The following is a 21,382-nucleotide window of genomic DNA, read 5'->3' as shown; positions in this document are numbered from 1 at the left end:
ATCTGAAAATTGTCTGTTCATATCCCTTGACCATTTATCAATTGGAGAATGGCTTAATTTCTTATAAATTAGACTCAATTCTCTATAAATTTTGCGATGAGATCTTTATCAGAACTTTTAGCTATAAAAAATGTTTTCCCAGTTTATTACATCATGTCTGCATTAGTTTTATTTGTACAAAAGATTTTTAACTTAATATAATCGAAATTTTCTATTTTGTGACCAATAATGATCTCTAGTTCTTCTTTGGTCATAAATTCCTTCCTCCTCCACAGGTCTGAGAAGTAAATGATTCTATGTTCTTCTAATTTATTTATAATCTCATCCTTTATGCCTAGATCATGAACCCATTTTGATCTCATCTTGGTTTACGGTGTTAAGTATGCCTAGTTTCTGCCATATTGATTTCCAATTTTCCCAGCAATTTTTGTCAAATAATAAATTATTTTTCCAAAAGCTGGAGTCTTTGGGTTTGTCAAGCACTAGATTGCTATAGTTATTGACTATTTTGTCATGTGAACCTAACCTATTCTACTGATTAACTAGTCTATTAGCCAATACCAAATGGTTTTGATGACTGCTGCTTTATTATATAGTTTTAGATCAGGTACAACTAGGCCACCATCATTTGATTTTTTTTTCCCATTGGTTCCCTTGAAATTCTTGATCTTTTGCTCTTTTAGATGAATTTTGTTGTTATTTTTTTCTAGGTCATAAAAACAGTTTTTTTGGGGTGAAGTCTGATACATACAGCACTAAATAAATAGATTAGTTTAAGTAGTATTGTCATCTTTATTATATTCGCTCGATGTATCCAGGAGCACTTAATATTTTTCCAATTGTTTAGATCTGTATTTGTATGGAAAGTGTTTTGTAATTTTGCTCATTTGGTTCCTGACTTTCCCTTGGCAGATAGATTCCCAAATATTTTATACTTTCAACAGTTATTTTAAATGGAATTTCTTTTTTGTGTCTCTTGATGCCCAATTTTGTTACTGATATATAAAAATGTTGATGATTTATATGGATTTATTTTGTATCTTGCAACTTTACTAAAGTTGTGGATTATTTCTAATAGCATTTTAGTAAAATGTCTGGGATTTTCTAAGTATATCATTATATCATCTGCAAAGAGTGATAATTTGATTTTCTCATGACCTACTCTAATTCCTTCAATTTCTTTTTCATCTCTTATTGCCAAAGCTAGCTTTTCTACTACAATATTGAAAGTAATGGTGATAGTGGACAATCTTGTTTCACTCCTTATTTTATTGGGAATGGTTCCAGTTTATCACCATTACATATGTTGCTTATTGATGGGTTTAACTAGATGCAATTGATTATTTTAAGGAAAAGTCCATTTATTCCTATACTCTCTAGTGTTTTTAATTCATTGATTTTTTTCTATTTTATGCAAGTAAGCCTCCAGAGATATAAAATTTCCCTTATTGCCACCTTAGATGCATCCCACACATTTTGGTATGACACCTCATTATTGTCATTCTCTTGGGTGAAATTATTAATTGTGTCTATGAATTGCTGTTTCACTGAATCATTCTTTAGGATGAGATTATTTAGTACTTTTTGGTCTATTTTCCCCTGGCTTTTTATTGAATGTAATTTTTATTGCATTGTGGTTTGAGAAGAATGCCTTTACCATTTCTGCTTTTCTGCATTTGAATTTGAGGTCTTTATGTCCTAATATGTGGTCAATTTTTGTATAGGTTCCATGAACTGCTGAGAAGAAAGTGTACTACTTTCTGTCTCCATTCAGTTTTCTCCAAAGATCTATCATATCTAACTTTTCTAGTGTTCTAATTACCTTTTTGACTTCTTTCTTATTTATTTTGTAGTTTGATTTAACTAGTTCTGAGAGTGTAAGGTTGAGATTTCCCATTATTATAGTTTTGTTGTCTTTCTTTTTGCAGCTCTCTTAACTTATGCTTTAGACATTTAAATTAATTAACACTTAGTGCATATATTTTTAGTATTGATATTGCTTTATTATCTATGCTACCCTTTAGCAAGATATAATACTGTTCCTAATCTTGTTTAATTACATCAATTTTTGCTTTTGCTTGATCTGAGATCAGGATGGCTACCCCTGCTTTTTTGACTTCACCTGAAGCATAGTATATTCTGCCCCAGACTTTTACCTTTATTCCGTATATATTGCCCTGCTTCAAGTGTGTTTCTTGTAAACAACATATTGTAAGATTCTGGCTTTTAATCCAGTCTGCTACCCACCTCTGCTTTATGGGGGAGTTTACCCCACTCACATTTATGGATAAAATTACTAATTCTGTATTTCCTGCTTTCTTATTATCCCCAAATTATGCTTTTCTCTTTCCTTTTTCCCTCCCCCCTCACCAGTATTAGATTTATGAGCACCACTTGCCTCATGCAGCCCTCCCTCTTTAGAATCCTTCCCTCCACCTTGAAGTCTCTCCCCTGTTCTTAAACCTTTTTCTTATTATTTCTGCATTCGCTTCTATTTAGCTTACCCCTTCCCTTTTCACTTTTCCTCTCCTACATTTCAATAAAATGGGAGAAATTTCAATGTAAACCAAATATGTCTAATATTTTCTCTTTGATCCAGATCTCATGAGAGTAAGATTCACACTCTGTTCATCCCCCTCTCTTTATTCCTTCAGATGTAATAGATTTCCTTTGCCTCTTCATGAGCTGTAATTTCCCTCTTGTTACCTCCACTTTTCCCTTTTTCTGGTACAATTTCCTTTCTACCTCTAGTTCCTTTTTATATTATAATAGTAAAACCACATTATACATGTACTCTTTATGTATACCCATTACAGAAATATAGTTCTCAAAAGTTCTTTTCACCTTTTTATGCTTCTCTTGAGTCTTATATTTGGAAGTGAAACTTTTTGTTTAGTTCTGGTTTTTTCATCAGAAATAAATGGATTTCACCTATTTATTTGAATGTCCATCTTCTTCCCTGGAAGAAAATACTTAGTTTGGCTGGATTAGTTATTTTTGGGTGCATACCAAGTTCTTTTGCCTTTTGCAATATCAGATTCCAGGCCCTTCACTCTTTTAATGTAGATGCTGCTAGATCCTAAGTGATCCTTATTGTGGGTCCTTGATATTTGAATTGTTATTTTATTTTATTTTGTGTGTGTTGTTTGTTTTTTTTTTTTCTGGCTGCTTGCAGTATTTTTTCCTTGGTCTAATAATTCTGGAATTTAGCCACACTATTTCTTGGAGTTTTGATTTTGGGATCTCTTTCAGTAGGTGATCAATGAATTCTTTCAATGTCTATTTTACCTTCTGTTTCTATAATATCTGGGCCATTCTCTTTGATAATTTCCTGAAGAATAGTGTCTAGACTTTTTTTTTCATCATGATTTTCAAGGAGTTCAATAATACTTAAATTATCTCTCCTAGATGTATTTTCTAGGTCTGTTGTTCTCCCAAGTAGGTTTTTGACAATTTTTTTCTATTTTTCATTATTTTGGTTTTGCTTGACTGACTCTTAGCATCTCCTTGTGTAATTCATTTCCATTTGTTGAAGTCTGACTTTTAATGGATTATTTACTTCATTTACTTTTTTATTTCTTTTTTTCTTTTCCAATTGAGTTTTTATTTTTTTTATTATAGCTTTTTATTTATCAGATATATGCACGGGTAATCTTACAGCATTGACAATTGCCAAACCTTTTGTTCCATTTTTCCCCTCCTCCCCACCCCCTCCCCAGATAGCAGGTAGACCAATACATGTTACATATGTTAAAGTATACATTAAATAACATATATGTATACATGTCTAAACAGTTATTTTGCTGTACAAAAAGAATCGGACTTTGAAATAGTTTACAATTAGCCTGTGAAGGAAATTAAAATGCAGATGGACAAAAATAGAAGGATTGGGAATTCTATGTAGTGGTTCATAGTCATCTCCCAGAGTTCTTTCACTGGGTGTAGCTGGTTCAATTCATTACTGCTCTATTGTAACTGATTTGTTTCATCTCATTGTTGAAGATGGCCACATTCATCAGAATTGATCATCATATCATATTGTTGTTGAATTATATAATGATGTCCTGGTCCTGCTCATTTCACTCAGCATCAATTCATGTAAGTCTCTCAAGGCCTTTCTGAAATCATCCTGTTGATCATTTCTTACAGAACAATAATATTCCATAAAATTCATATACCACAATTTACTCAACCATTCTCCAATTGATGGGCAACCACTTCCCAATTGATTTTTTATTTGAGTTGTTTTGTTCTATGAATTTTTTTTTCCATTTTGCCAATTTTTTAAAAAGAATTTTCTTTTTCCAATTCACAAATTCTGTTTTCCTTAGAATTGTTTACCTTTTCAATTCACAAATTCTGTTTTCCCGGGATTTGTTTATCTTTTTCAGTTTGCAAATTTGGTTTTTCAGGGAGTTGATTTCTTTATCCACTCTCTCTTTTAATAAATAACATGATTTGAACTGACCCTCTTGCAAAGCTTTCTTTTTCTTTCCTCATTTTTTTCTAGCTCTCTTTTAATATTTTAAAAATTTCTTCTATGAGAGCCTTGTATGATGGAGACCGGATCATATCCACCTTTGGATCTAGAGACAAAATGTTTTTAGTCTCCTCAGGGTTTCAAGTCTTCTCTCTTTCCATATAGAAGCTTCTATAGTTAAGAGTCTGCTTTGCCTTTCTGTTCATTTTGAAAAACAAACAAACAAACAAACAAAAAACTATGGTTTGCTTATGGGGGTGCAGTGGGGTAATTTCTAAGATGCCTCTGCAAACAACAGGAAGTGGCAATGAAGGGATAGTGGGACAGCACCCTCAGGCTATGCTGGGATTAGCAGTTGTGCTGAAATTAGCAGCAGTGGAAAGGCAGCAACTAGGGCTGTGCTGGGACCAATAACTATGGCTGCACTTGGGTCATGCTGAATCACTTAGGGTGCTGAGTGTGTATGACTCCAACATTTTTGGGTTATAGTCATTTACCCCCTGTGTTTATAGCTTCTCTGCTGATCTACTGGCTTACTACCAGGGCAGAGTAACCAATACTGTAGTAGAGTTCTTCCTGAAGATTTTTTGCCAGCAGAGACTATCCCCAGCTCCTCTCTGGTCTGCTAAGAATGAGCTGTTTCCTGTTCTCTCACTGCTTGCCAGATGTCTGTGCCTGGCCTAACCCCATTCTGTTCCCACACATAAACAAAACAAACCTTTTTCTGGAGAATTTTGAGATTATTTTTGGTTGGTAAAGTGCTAGACTCCCAATATTTGTGGGTTCTGACACTCAAGCACTAATACCAAGGCTTAATTTCATTAAAATAGATTGAGGGTAAAGGAGAGTTTAGGAAGATGCCTGTGTCTTCTCCAGCATCTTTGCTCCACCTCCACATAGGGGATACTTCAATCCAATAAATATTAATCATCAATTACCAAGTGCCAGGTTGCCTATTAAGTGCTGGGGTTACAAATAAGTATCTCTTCTGCCCTCTACAAGCTTCCAAACCAATGGAAGAAGACACAAAAGGAAACTAGAAAGCAGATTGATGAAAGTGGGCAATAACAGGAAGTACTTAACATCTTGTTAGATTGAGTTGAATGCAAGCAGACTTGTGGATGGAATGTAATACAAACTGAAAGGAAGACTTTGAGATTTAATAATCTACCCTATAGTCCTCCAATTGAAGGGGACAGGAAAACTGTAGGAGGTAAGAACATATTGAATTTATAATACTATATTTTTGTTCTTGTTTCCTCTATGCCTATAATAGATTGTTAGAAATTTGATGATTAATACATGCCTGTTGTTTGAGTGATAGTCTACAACTAAAATGATCACCCAATTATTGTTTTTTCATAGTAAACATCAAAGTAATATATCACTGAGTGGATTAGTGAAGATACTCTTTGTAATTAAAAGTCAAGAAGGATCATTATCTTTCCATTAACAATATATGAAAGATTTTCTGAAGGATGTTGGATCTGAGGATCTGAATGATTGTTAGGCAGGAAAGAACTTGGAAAAGTGTGCTAGGAACAATGATTGACTACATTCACCATTCCATATTAGAGATCCTTTTAGACACATATTTTCGATGGTTAAATGTTCTGTTCTTTTGCAAGAGAGAATAAATAGAAAATAAAATACATACTGGAACACAGCAGTGCTTAATTCTGTGCAAACTGATATAATCTGATGTATATGCAAAGAAACATATATCCATATTCTTTAATTGGGTTTTATTATATTTTTCTAATCCTTTCTATATAACACTTAATAATTATTTTTGAAAACCTTTGTGATTTAGACAAGGACAGTGTTATTATTTCTATCTGACAATTGAAAAAACTGAAACAGGGGCAGCTAAGTGGCACAGTGGATAGAGCACCAGCCTTGAATTCAGGAGGACCCGAGTTCAAATTTGATCTCAGACACTTAACACTTCCTAGCTATGTGACTCTGGGCAAGTCACTTAACCCCAGCCTCAGAGAAAAAACAAAACAAACAAAAAAACCCTGAAATATAGAGCAGTAGATTGATTAAAGCTATCAAGTCTTTTAATGGCAAAATAGGGATTTGACCCAAATCTCCTGATTTCCAAATATATATGTTTTTATTTTTACATATTCCTATTTAACAACTTTAATGCCTTATTTAAATGATAGAATATTCATGTAAAAAGATTTTTTAAAATGATGTTTTCTATTTTCTTTGAACATGAAATATCAATGGCCTAAATCACATGATTCCTCTGTTCTTTTTTTCTGTTTGAGTTCAACTTCCTGGTGACTAGGACTTGACAGATGAGTTAGGAGATGAATTGCTTTGGGATATTGATTTATGGAATAAACTTTAGGGTCAACTACCATGAACTGAGCATTTCAGGAGTCTCAATAGGGGAAAATTCTAACTATATATATATATATATATATATATATATATATATATATATATATATATATATATCACCATTGTCTCTCAGGAAAAATAAACATAGAACTACTTTAGATAATATCAAAATCAGATAGCATTATTTCTTTTATTTGCTTTTAAAACATAAATAAGGAATAGTTAACAAGAAAATATGTTTGATACAGCAAAATAAAGTTAAGTAGTATAATCAGAGAGGCATAGAGAATTGGTGACTTGAAGAAGATAGCACAGGAAGGACATCAGTGATAACATGATACAATGAAGTATTAGACTATGAATTGAGATATCTGAATCATTTGTGAATTTTGATAAGAGATTATGTTTCTGAAAATTTTTTTTCCTTATTACAGTCAGAAAGCTAAATGCACTGCCCTCTAAAGTCAGTTCCATCTCTAGTGTTTTGTGCTCCTATGTAGTTGGATAGCACTTAATGGATGAGCACCATCTCACTATAATAAAGGTTTTTTTTAGCTCTCACAGAGGAATGAAATTTCTGAGTGTGACTAGAAAAACAAGTGAAGAATTCATAAACACTTAAGAGTTCTATAAAGAAGAGATGATAAGTAGTGAATACATTACCCATCCCTGTGCTAATCTCTCTAGAATTCATTTTACTTATGATAAAATTTAAGATTTGAATTGAATCACTTTTGTGATTTTTTCAGTTATAAAATGTTGAATTTTCATTTTCTTTCTTCTGTCTCTCTCTGTCATTTCTCTTTGTCACTGACTCACTTTTGTTCTATCTGCTTTTTATATGTGTGTGTGTGTTTGTGTGTGTGTGTTTGTGTTTGTGTGTGTATGTGTGTGTGCACAAGCAAGCATTTGCCTAATTCAGTGACTTTGTATAGTACCCTTATCTCACCCAGAAAAATTACAAATGTTTTCCTTTAACTGCAATGAGGAATGGATCAATAGATATCCATCATTGCATTTTCACTGCCATTATTAGATAAAACAGTTTACCCAATTGATTATATATAAGAAGAGAGAGACAAAAAAAGTGAGACAGAGAAACAAAGAGATATGACAGACAGATAGAAGAAAGAGAATGAGAATTCAAAATTTTAGAGCTGAAAATCTTGGATTTCTTGACACCATATTCTGTTAAGTTGCATCTGGTGTTCAAGTAGTTTTTATTTTAATCTCTGAAATCTGTAATCTCTTTCTTTGAGGAGCACCATGATTATGTGAAAATGTATCACCAGAATAATGTTAAAATGACATAGTTTTGCATCAGGCACCAGCCTGAAAACATTGAAAAAATGGACAATTCCTCAAATTCAATCCAATTGATTCTATCTCACTCCAGTCTAGATTAATCGATGAGCAATGGAAAGAAGAATGGCAGACATAAGTAGACTGGAACATATCATGAATGATTAATGATATATAAAAAGGAGAAAAGAAGAATGGTTGGTCATGCAGTGACATAAATAGAACAGATGGACAATTTTGACCAATGTATTAATGTAAAGAATGTATTAGAAGGCCTAGAAAACAGTCTCTAGATCTATGGGAAGATATTTTGTAAAGGATTTATGACAGAACATGGTTAAAAATAACATATATGAAAACTTATAAATAGAACATTGTGGCAACCGCATTAGCACCCTGGGTATCTTAGAATCATCTGGAGTCAGGATAAGGAAAAGTCTTTATTCTTAGTCTTTAGCGGTAGAAGTGAAGAGAGTGGATGCGTAGGATCTCTGTGACCTCACCTCTTCATCTCTCTTGCAGAAATGACCTTGGCTAGTCTCATTGCACCTCCTAGTCCCTCTCACAATTCTCTGTATACACCAAATGATTGGGTCAGCACAGGATAGTGAGAAAGGCCATTTTCCAAGCATATTCCTATAGAGCATTATTCAATCAGTAATTAGCCTCAAGTGTTTGATTGTCCGACCCCCAGTGCATTTACTCAAGAGTTTCAGCCTTTTACAGAACATGATCTATACCATTATAGGAGGTATTGATGTTAATGCAATTATTAACATATTGAAGTCTTGAGATATTATATATATATATATATATATATATGTATATTTATATTTATTTATAGCATCTATGCAAAGCCTTTAATTATGACTGCTCTCCCCTACTCCCCAAATCACATTGCATTAGTACCCAGCATATATTTTATATACATTACCTGCATGATGTTGTTTATTTCCAGTAGAATAAACTATTTGAAGTCAGAAAGTTTCTTTTTCTTTTCTTTTCTTTTCTTTTCTTTTTTTTTTTTTTTGTATCTCAAGTCCTGAATATAAGCCTGGTAAGTATTAGCTTGTTTTAAAAACATTGCTGACATATGTTGTTTTTACATTACCTTCCATTTCTAATATATTCTTCCTCTTTCCCATTAAGAGAGACGTTATTTATAACAAATAAATAGAAACACAGAAAATAGTAGTTTAGCAAAATTAAGCAACACATCAATCAATTTTGACAGCATATGCAGTTTCCTCAAAGTTTCCTATATCTGCAAAAGAAGAGCAGGAGTAATATTCTTAAATATAGTTTTCAGGGAAATGCTTAGTCATTATAATTATACAGTATTCAATTTTTGTTTTTATTTTATTGTTATTCGTATAGCCAACAGAATTAAATTGTAAGACATTATTAAACATTTCAGGAGATGGAAGAAAGTAAAAATAACTTTTATCATGAGTCTAAATTCAGGATAGTAATCAAGCCAGAACCCAAGGTTTCTGACTCTGAAAGCCTTATAAAATACTTTATTCAATGAATACTTATTTGATCCTTACTGAAACAGTTAAGTAGGACAAACTATATTTTAAATGCATATTTCTAAAACCTTTAACTAGAATTGAACTACATTTGGCTAACCTAGCTTTTTAAATGATGAAATCATTATACTGTATCCATGAATAAAATACACAGTAAATATTTGGTCTTTTGCAGTTAAAAACCACTCACATGTATGAATATACTCTATTCATTAGTCCATGGACCAAAAGGCCTCCAGGAAATGTCAAATTCACATGTTGTCCCAGAATATGAGATTCAGCATTTGGATTTTTAATTTAGCTAAAAGATATGTAAAGGCATACAAACAGATAGTTCCCTATTGGCTACACATCTGTGTAGGATTATGAACAAACAGTATTTGAGTTAGCATTGGCAGTAATGTAAGCCCACTAACTTGAAAATAATTATATTTTTTATGAAAAGGGAGAAAAAAAGGAAGGGTGGAAGGGAATTTGTAGAGGTACAGTTTTCAGTAAGAATTGTACATATGAGGTAAGAGTCACCATTGCCAAATAAGAATCTGGAAATAGAGATGTATCAACCTCTTGCCTAAAATATGTTCTAATTGATCTGAAAATGATCAGTGCTGGATTGCAGCCATCATTCCTTTGATAAAATACTACTTAGTCAGTCTGATTCTGCCACTGAGTAGACAGGAAATGTCTCACCTTCCAGTGATAAATTAATTCTTTCAGGCAAGGTTTGGGGCCATTTATAAAGGAAGCCACAAAAATGTTGTTGATTTGACAATTATCTAGAATTTTCAGAGCATTAGCATGCCATTGCTCTTCTTAAGAATCCCTTTTAATTTTTTTTTTTTTTTTTTTTGCCTTTCTCAACCAAGCAAAGATTAAAAATTTCTTAAGCCACTTGATGAGGTAAATGGTCTTCTTAACTTGAAGTACATAAAAATGTCAGCTGGAAAATTGCTATTTGGGAGGCTGTATGGTGTAGCAAAATTAGTACTGAATTTAGAATCTCAAGAGCTGGGTTAGAATGTTCACTGTACCACTTAATCTCACAAGAACATTGGGTAAGTTACTTAATTTTTTTTCTGAACCTCAGTTTGTCATCTATAAAAAGAGCAATTCAAAAGATGACCTCTTAGATTTTTTCAGTTTTAATTCCATGATCCTGATGTTTATGGATTTTTCACTATTTTAAAGAGAGGAAATAAAATCAGACGAAAATTATATCATTTTCCAATAGGTAGCATGAAAAATGGAGTGAGAATGTGGAATTTCCTGATACCTGAACTGTGAAAGATAGCTAAATTGTGCTTGTCACTATAGGGACTATTCTCATTTTCTCTTATTCACTATTGTTCTCTGTTCTCCTTCCCATACCACTTAGTATGTAATTAACTATTAAATTCACACTCTTCTATTCTTTGCAACAGAGTATAAGGTCACCTAGAAAAATTTAGCTGTTCAAATAAGAATATTTTGGATTAGTAGGTCAGCATAATGATCAGAGCTATATTTAAAAACCCAGAATACTATAGGTAATAAATGATCAGGGAAGTCATATGCTACCTAAGATAATGTGCTTTTTAATGGATGAATGTTCTTTACTCAAACTCAGGAACTGTTCCTATGGCTTATGATTAGAGGAATGAAAAAGAAAAGGAGACATCTCCTTATTTGCACACATATTATTAATCCTGTAAAGACAATAATGAGAAAATATAATCTCAGGAAATTGCTAGAAAAAATTCAAGATTATTATGAAGAGCATGGGATAAATAGAGATGGTAGCATTATGAGCTATCAAAATAATTGCTAAGTCTTACACAAATATGCAAACAATGGAAATGATTTCATCCTGCTTTATGCCCATCATGAGTCGCAAAAGTATACTAGAATCTGATTCTTGAATGTAATCTCTGTTTTATAGTTCTCTGGAATATCATATTTCAAGCCCTCTGGTCCTTTAATGTGGAAGTTGTTAAATCTTGTGTTATCCTGTGGCCCCACTATATTTGAGTTGTTTCTTTCTGGATGCTTGCAATATTTCTTCTTTGGCCTGAGAATTCTGCAATGTGACTATAACTTTCCTGGAAATTTTCATTTGGGGATTGCTTTCAGAAGGTGATCAGTGGATTCTTTCAATTTCTATATTGCCCTCTGGTTCTAGAATATTAACAATATTTTTCTTGATAATTTCTTGAAAGATACTCTTTTTTTTTTATCATAGCTCTGAGGTAGATCAATGATTTTAAAAGTATTTCCTGTAGATTTATTTTCCAGATCAGTTGTTTTTTTCCAATGATATATTTCACACTGTTTTCTATTTTTCATTCTTTTGTATTTTTTTGTTGTTTCTTGATTTCTCATAAAGTCACTATCTTCCGTTTACTCAATTTTAATTTTCAAGGAATTTTTTTTCATTGAGCTTTTGTATCTCTTTTCCCATTTGGTTAATTTTACTTTTTAAGGCTTTCTTTTCCTCATTACCCTTCTGTATTCCCTTGTGTACCACTCTCAATTGTTTTCTCAATTTTTCTTCTTCCTCTCTTACTTGATTTCAAAACACATTTTCAGATCTTCTATGGTCTCATTTTTTTTTTTTTTTGGAGGCTTTGGATGTAGGAGCTTTAACTTTGTTTATTTATTCTGAGTGTGTTTTGGGCTTCCTTGTCACCATAGTAACTTTCTATGGTCAGTATGTTTTTATGTTGCCTGCTTAACTCTTTGTTAAAGTAGGGGTTCATTTCCAGGATGCAGCATGCACTGTTTCAAGTTTCAAGGGCTGTGCATAACTGTTTTCAGAAATCCTTCCAGGGACCTGATCACAAGTACTCTTTTCTGCCCTGGAATTGTGAGGAGTGTTTCTCTACTTTGACTGTAAGTTCTATTTTGCTAAATCAACAAAGTCTTCCCTCAGTGTTAGTAAAAATACCTCCTGTGACATACCCAGTATGCTGCAGCCACCACGCCAGGCTTTTTGTTTGTTAGTTTTCCCAGGCCCTCTTATCCTACTGCCAAACCTTTCCTGTTGACCTTCCAAGTCATCATCAGTGTCTCTGGCCTGAGAGGTCTAGATATTGTCAGTTTTGTAGTTGATTCAGAGTTGCAAGGCCTTGCTTTTTTGACACCAGAGCTGGGGTTGGGGCTGCATTGGCATGGCTTGCATTTGGACTGTTCATTGGACTCCTATTCTGGTATCAAAAACCCTTCTTACTGACCTTGTAAATTGCCTTTGGCTGGAAAATTATTCTACTACATCATTTTTGTGGGTTCTGATACTCTAAAATTTGTCTGGAGGCATTATCTAAAGGAATTTGGAGGAGTTTGGGGGACAGGTCAGGAGAATCCCTGCCTCTACTCAGGCGTCTTAGCTCCACCTCCTCCCTAGTCAGAATGTTCTCTTCTTTATTCTTGTTAGTCTTAACTGTTTTAGGGGGTAGAAAGACACAACTTAAATAATGCTTTTTTTATTTGGCATCTCTTATTACACAAAGGTATTTTTGCCTTCTTACATTAATTAAACCTTCTTTTCATTCAGATTAGAAATTGCATATTATATAGAAAGACGGAAAGTAAATAATAAAGCTACATAGCTAAAAAACAAGAGAAATGTCCAGGGTAACTAGAGTTTAAGCAATATGGATATGGAACCACATTGAGTCAGTGATACAATATCATGTATTCACTTCCTTCTCTCTTCTATCTCATATAGAAAAGAGAACTGATCTGTCTGGGAATAAAACATAGGTGAAGGAGCCAGAAATAAATATGCAGAATAATTCAAATCCACCATGTGCATTTGGCATTGACTTCTCATCACTAAATCATAATACAGTTCCTTAATGATTGGATGTTGCTAGTGTGAATTTGAGAACTTTAAAAATAATATAAATTCCCTCCTAACTCATAGCCATCTTTGTTAGTTGCCATTTTTGTTTGAATGGAAAAAGTGAGGTATAATAATAACAAAAAAGAATAATAACAATAATAACAATGGTACTGGATTTAGTCAGTGCATGTGGAACCCAGTCATGTTGTAACCTTATACAAATCACTTCACTTCTCTGGGCCTCAGTATCCCTTTTTTGTAAAATAAGTGGTTAAACTAAGTGGTCATCACAGTTTCCTTTGGCTTAAAATCCATGATGTTCTAATTTAAAGGTTACATTACCATGCATCAGATGTCTCTGATAACCATTCCTTCAGTGATAGAAGGAATTCTCCTGAGTCACCAAAGTAGAAGTGTCTAATGCTGAAATTTTAGATGCCAAAATAATCTAGGGTGCTTTGATACATAGTAAATGCTTAATAATAATGATTGATTAATTGGGGAAAAATATAGCTACCTAGAAGGGAAAATATTGTCAAGGGAAGTTGTGAAAGGATCAATACAGGAGAAAGAGACTGAAAGAGGACAAAATACTGAGTTCATCTATGTTCATTTTTTCCTTTGACTATCTTTGGCAAATGGCTTTATTGGATGCTCAATCCAATGGAAAATCAGATGAAAGTCTGAACAGCTTCTATCAATTTGTCTTTTTCAATGTGGAAAAATATAAGAATAGTGGCCATAGTGATGTCAGCAATAGCAGCTGTAGCAGCAGCCCTCTCACAGATCTCATTCTTCAGATCATCTGCCATGTTGAATAACCACTTACCAAGTAGAAGCTGTGCTTTTTGAGGGGTTATTTTTCAGGAAGTGGTAGTGTATGATACCAGTCTCCTGGAATTACTAAAACTGACCTGAGAAGAGTTTATGTCAACTCCTTCCTTTTTCTATTCCTTTTAGCTTTTGCCAGTTGTTGACTTTATATAGTTCAGTCACTGGTCAGAACTGTAAGATTTATTATTTATTTCAATAGTAACTAGCATATTTCATCAATCAGGAAGCCTACCTGTTCTGACAGATATTACTCGAATATTTGAACAGTTTTTGAATTTTTGGTGGAGTTTCCACAGATATTCATCTTTTCAATGTTTCCAATTTTTTAAGGGATAGGTAAGGATAAGGGTTTGTTAATGAATTTCTATTTGTAATCAATTAAACAATGATCTCTATAACCTTCTGATTGAGGTAGTCTAAATGTGGGTTAAATATATCATTTGGATAGTGAGGAGAACAGAAATAATAAAGCAAACAAAATAAGAAATAGGAAACAAGGGTAAATAAAGAAAGGCCTTTTTTTGCTCATATAAAATGCCTACTTTCCTTTGTTTACTATCCACCATTGTCCTAAGAAGGCCTCACATTTTATAGTGAGTGCTTTAAAGTTTACAAAAGCTATTACAAATTTCATTTCATTTGATTTGTAGTAGTATTTCATCCTATCTGAAGCAGCAATAGTACCAGCATCTAACATTAAAAAAGTGCTTACTATTTGCCAGGTACTGTGCTAAGTGTTTTAGTGCTTTACAATTGTTTTCTCATTTGATTCTCTAAACAGCTCTTTGAAGTAGATGCTATTATTATTCCTATTTTACTTTTGAGACAAACAGAAGTTAAATGACTTTCCCAGTCATATAGATACTATTTTTGATTCCATTTTTTCTTTTTTAACAAATATTTTATTTTTCTAGTTATATTTGAAACATTTTTTACATTTGTTTTTAAAATGTTGAGTTCCAGATTCTCTCACTTATCTCCACATGTTATTATATAAAACATATCCATACAAGACATGTTGTGAAAGAAAACATAGATCTCTCCCTAAAAAACCCTCAAGAAAAACGTGGGGGGGGGGGGAGAGAATGCTTTAATCTGTATCAAACACAATCAGTTCTTTCTCTGCATATGGACACCATTTTCTATAAGTCCTTCAGAGTAGTAATGGATCATTGTATTGCTGAGAATAGCATCCCACAATACTGCTATTACTTTGTAAACAATACAATTCATTTCCAGTTTTTTTTTTTTTTCTGAAAGCATCCGGCACATCATTTCCCATAGAACAATAATATTCCATTATAACTACGCACTACAATTTATTCAGCCATTCCCCAAATGATGGGCATTCTCTCAGTTTTCATTTTTCCCCTGAGAAGTGCTATAAATATTTTGTACATGTAGGTAATTTTCCTTTTAAAAAAATCTCTTTTGAGATTCATGTCTAGTAGTGTTCGTGTTAGGTCAAAGCATCTTCATGATTTTATTGTCCTTTGGGAATAGTTCATATTTTTTGTTCATTTATCAATTGGGATATGGCCATGAATTCAAATCAGAACTTAAGTCTTCCTGTCTCAAGGCCCAATGAGCTATTAATTATTCCTCTTAGCTGCCCCAGTACTTTGAGAGATGTGCTATTATTTTCATTTTATATACTAACAGAGATCTGAGGTGAAATGTGACCTATTAATCCCTGACTTGAAATCTCTTATTTTATCTCTATTCCATTGAATTTTCCTAATGCCCATAACTAGAATTATGAGATCAGAGATTTAGAATTGGAAAAGAAACTAGTAGTTAACTATCTGAATTCACTCGTTTTACAAAAAAAAAAAAAAAAAAAAAAAAGGAAACTTGAAAATCTACCATTCTATATCTAAGATTCCTTCACCAATTAAATGATTCCATCAAGATCATAAAGGCGGGAGGTGCAGAGGTGTGAGTTGATCCTACGAATCCAAGTTCAGCCTTAAACCTTTAGATATACAACTACCAGCACTGACCTCTCTCCTGAGCTCAGTCTCCAATACATAAATTCATTCAGGATATATCAACTTTTATAATATAACACAATCTAAGATTCAAAATATTTTAGCAGCAACCATTTCATCTTCTATGTCAAATAATTCTTCATACTGACATTAATAGTTTTGCTAATGTGTTCTTCATTATCATAGAAATCCAGAATCCAAAATTTTCATTGTTTTTGACTTCCTCTTTATTTTTCATCACCACATTCAGTAGCCATGCCTTATTAAAATTTCCTCAAGATGTCACATCTTGGACTTTTAAACAGTCCTCTAATTAGTTATGCCCCTTATATTCTCTTGATATAATATTGGACTATGTAACACATCTAGATAAATCTTCCTAATACTAGCACCTCTGCACCCTGTGTCCACCTAAAAAGAAAACAAAAATGGTAGTTTCCTAGTGGTAAGATAAGACTAATGGATCATTAGGTTGGATTAAATACATGATCCTCATTCATTGTTTCAACCTTATTTTCAAATTTTTTATTCCCTTATGTCAAAAGTCATTTACTATTAGCTTGTTCTATTAATTATTAACAATCTATGTTATGTCATGTAATTTCAAGTATAATGCTTAAATACATAGACTTGAATTGTTCATTTTGTTTAAATTTTGTTTGAAAGAGACTGTTACCTCCCTGAAGACAGGGACATTGTCTAAGACATATTTTTATCTTCCAATGAGTTGTAAAACAGCATGCTTTTATTAGTTTCTATTCCATAAGTTTTTGTTGACTGATTTACAGGTTAAGAAATGATAAAAATCTTTGCAAAAATATTTAAAGAATTAAGACTTTTAATTTTTTAAATCATGGACTGGCTATAGAAAATTATATGACTTCAAGAAAGAACATTTTCAGCATTCCATATCATGCTCCATTTTATATAAATAACAAAGCCTTTCTTAATAAATATTCTAGAAGTAAATAAAATGTTGATGCAAAAAGGATTATCCAGTTAAACAATGATAGAGAGGCTTCAAAGCACTAATTATAGCTTGCTGGGTGAATTTTGAACAACAAGATTATTTAATTTTTATTTTAGAATTATGGCATATCTGTCACTTTCAAAGTCCATGGTTCTTTTTTTCTAATCATATTTCTGGGCATATGTCTCTATTTTTTCTAAAATATGGTTGTTTCAATTAACAACAGTAATATTGTGTCATACATATACAGAACTACACACAGTGATGGAAATCTGAATTCTCTGCTTCTACTTTCCCATTATACAGAGATGATAACTTTGTAAGTAGGAGTTAAGTGATAGCATGGGGATGGGTTGAGTTTCACCTTTTTGAAGAGGTCACTCTTACTTCTTTTTCCCTCCCTTTTCCTTTTCCCATCTGTCACCTCTTTGTGAAAACAGCAAAGAGATAAACTGTGGAAACTATCTTTCATGTTTATGTTTTTTCACATATTTTTAAGGAGTAATGGAATCCTAACAAATATTGATTGATTTGGCTGCAAGAGAGAGAAAAATTATAGAATGATATACAATGTGAGAACATCTTTGCCTGTTTCAACTTCAGTCATTCTCTCTTTTGTTCCTTGTTATAACCTAATCCATATTTTAGGTACACTTATGGCTTACATAATCCCCTTTAAAATGTTTTCCTTATTTTGTACTAATTTTTTACTTCAAATGGATTATGCCACAATAAAAAAAAATTAGGGACTTAAACATAAATGGCACAACTATTAGTATTTTTTTTTTACCTGAAGCAATTGGGGTAAGTGACTTGCTCAGCATCACATAGCTAAGAAGTATTAAGTATCTGAGACCAGATTTGAACTCAGGTCCTCCTGATTTCAGGGCTGGTGCTCTATCCACTGCATCACCTAGCTGGTCCTATTAGTAAATTATTTAGCCAACATACACTTTTTTTTTACTTCTTTTAAAAATTAATTTTATAATTATAACATTGTTTGGCAGTACATATGCATAGCTAATTTTTTACAACATTATCCCTTGTACTCCCTTCTGTTCCAAATTTTCCCCTCCTTCCCTCTACCCCTTCCCCTAGATGGCAGGCATTCCCATACATATTAAATATGTTATAGTATATCCTAGGTACAGTATATTTGGGCAGGACCGAATTTTGTTGTTGTTGTTGTTGCAAAGGAAGAATTGGATTGGGAAGGTAAAAATAACTTGGAGAGAAAAACAAAAAAAATGCTAACAGTTTACACTCATTTCCCAGTGTTTCTTCTCTGGGTGTAGCTGATTCTGTCCATCATTGATCAATTGGAATTGGATTAGCTCTTCTCTACAACGTACTCTTTATACACATCATTTATTTCTTTGAACTGAGAGGCCTTTTATTTATTTCAAGAATTACTTCTTATTAATAGGATAAAGCAGTATCTGGATTCCATAATTATATGTGATTTGCTTGCCTGTAATGTTTACTTTTACTCAACATTCTACATAAACATAGTTGTCACCAATGAATAAATGCCATAAAGTCTTATTTACATTATATAATAAAAGAGCATTTTCTCAATAGAACTATATGCAGAATTTTAAGTGACCATGGCATTTGGAAGCAAATCTAACCTATATAAAAGCTTAGCTTTTATGCTTGACTTTTACAGATGTTTTAGAACGACCTGAGTTGATCTACAACATATCCAAATATGTAAAAATGAACCATGATATAAAGAGGGAGGAAATCTATATTAATATATAACATTCTGCTTATCAAGAGATAAAATGAATTTCTAAGTAAAATTGGCAATGTTGTTTGGGGCCAATGATTATTCCTGTTATGATACAGATTTATTTGATCTTAGGAGCCCACATTAAAATGATCTCTTAAATTTGGCTTCAATCTGAAGTATAATGGCATTAAAATCTGCAGCCATGACAGAATAAGTCATTATTAATGGTTCCCTTTATAGTAAGTCACATCATAGTCTTAGGAAACAAGTTGCCAACAAATAGCACAAGATATAATTAGTAAGGACTCAGAATGACCAGATCCTGGAAGACTATAAGAATGTAAGTATGTAAGAGTTCAAGAAACCTTTAGCTATTAAATACACTTAATCCAAATTTATGAGAGCCATACGCAAATACTTTGTTAAATCTTTAAAAATTACTTATTACATGGAAATCAAACTGAAAAGTTTTATCATCTCTGTTATTGCAGTGTAGAAGGAGTATATTAATAAAATAAAGAAAGAATGACTTCAGAGGAACAAAGGGAAGCTGTATTTGGCTATCATGGGAGTTATAGAAGAAAAAGTTTCATGTGTATTTAAGTGGATGTCAAGTCAAGAAAATAGCCTGAAATGAATTTAAAGAGTCATGGAAAATATTTGGAAAATAGAAAAACAATTTGAGTAAAATTTGTAGATGAAAAGAAATCCAGTCTTTTAAGGTGATGGAGGAGGAGTGAGGGTGAAGCAGTTTTGCTTCACTGAGCAAGATAATAGTCTGCTCAAAGTATTCTGGATCCTGGAATTTGAGAGACTAAAGATTTAAGATGGCTATAAAAGAATGAATTGTAGTAGTTGACATAGGAAGGATGAATAAGGATATCAATTGAAGCCTTCTCAATGTAAGAAAAATCTGGCAATGTTTCAGAGATGATGATAGGCAGAACTATACATAGCAAAAATTCTTTTCTGAATTTTTCAGAACTTAAGCCATTTAACTCACATGGAAGTGAAGGTCTTTGGGACAGCTATTTCACAGGACATAAAGATTTCTTCTGGGAGGTAACAGCTATGCCTTTTCTAACTCTGGATGGAAGATATATGTAGCTTAAGTTTAGAAATGCCCATTATTATATTATTTTTATTGAACTATAAATATTCATAGCTTCACACCCGAGAACTTGTACTAAAGGAAAGCTAGAATGCAAGCACCAGGAAACTAATAGTGTTATATGAGATAATGAACTGAACTGCAGAAGAAGAACATGCAAAATTGAATGTTAATGGAATAAATATGCATGTATAGATGAAGCCTGCCCAATTAGAAAAAGAGAAAAATCTGTGTGTATGAGAAAACTCTCCTGAAATTCTAAACTCCATCTTTTCTTAGATTTATTTGTCTCACTGATAAAATGAAAATGATGTGTGTGTTTAAACATGGAGAATTAGTTATGCTTTGCAATCAGTATTCTCTCCTTTTAAGAAGGGCATATTTCATATGTGCCCTGCAAAATATTCAGGGTTAGGGTATGTGCATGTTATCTAACCAGAGAAATTATCTTACAAAAATCCAGTATGACTACTTAAATCAAATAGGTTATATTATGCCAAAAAAGGAATTGTAGATGCAAAAACAGAAGGAAAAGTAAAACAAATCTATAAAAGATTGTGTTCCTAAACATCATTACCATCATTTCTGAATGAAATGATCTCTATGTTTCATCTTTTCTCCAAAAAATGAAAGGCTGACTTAATTCTAGTTTGATTTTAAAATTATTAATTATGTAACCCAGATAATCCTGAAAAAAATAACTTCTCATTTACTAATATAATTTAATTTGTATCAGTACATTTATGGTTAACAGAGTGGGAGCATGAGCCAGAAATCATTCTGTCCTTTAAGTAATCTCACAGTTGAAAAGGACTTTAGAGGTCACTGATACCAGATTCAAATTGCACTGAAGAATAGTATTTTCAATAATGTGACCAAGAAGTACATCATGCAACATTTATTTGAAGACCCTGAGCAAATGATTGTTGAACAAGAAAGCTAGACAGACAGACAGAGGGAGAGTGACAGCTCTTATTAAATTCTTATTATTATATTCTAAAAATACAAGCAAATCAAATTGCCCTTACTCTTGAGGAACTTATATTCTAATGAGAGAAGACAGCACATATAAAGGACCTGGAACCAGATACAGAAGCATACACTTATGGGGCAAGACTGCTGTCAAAAATATAGAAAGATTTAGAGAGTGAATTATAAGAAGTACTTCTCTTCCTTTAAAATTCAACTTAAATACTTCTTCTACCTAAAGTCTTTCCTTGTCCAACCAACTATTAGTGTTGCCTCTCTCCAA

This window comes from Sminthopsis crassicaudata, chromosome 4 (assembly GCF_048593235.1).
Source record: "Sminthopsis crassicaudata isolate SCR6 chromosome 4, ASM4859323v1, whole genome shotgun sequence".
In the NCBI taxonomy this organism is placed as follows: Eukaryota; Metazoa; Chordata; class Mammalia; order Dasyuromorphia; family Dasyuridae; genus Sminthopsis; species Sminthopsis crassicaudata.
The sequence above is the reverse complement of the archived record's forward strand: the minus strand, read 5'-3'. Positions refer to the sequence as shown.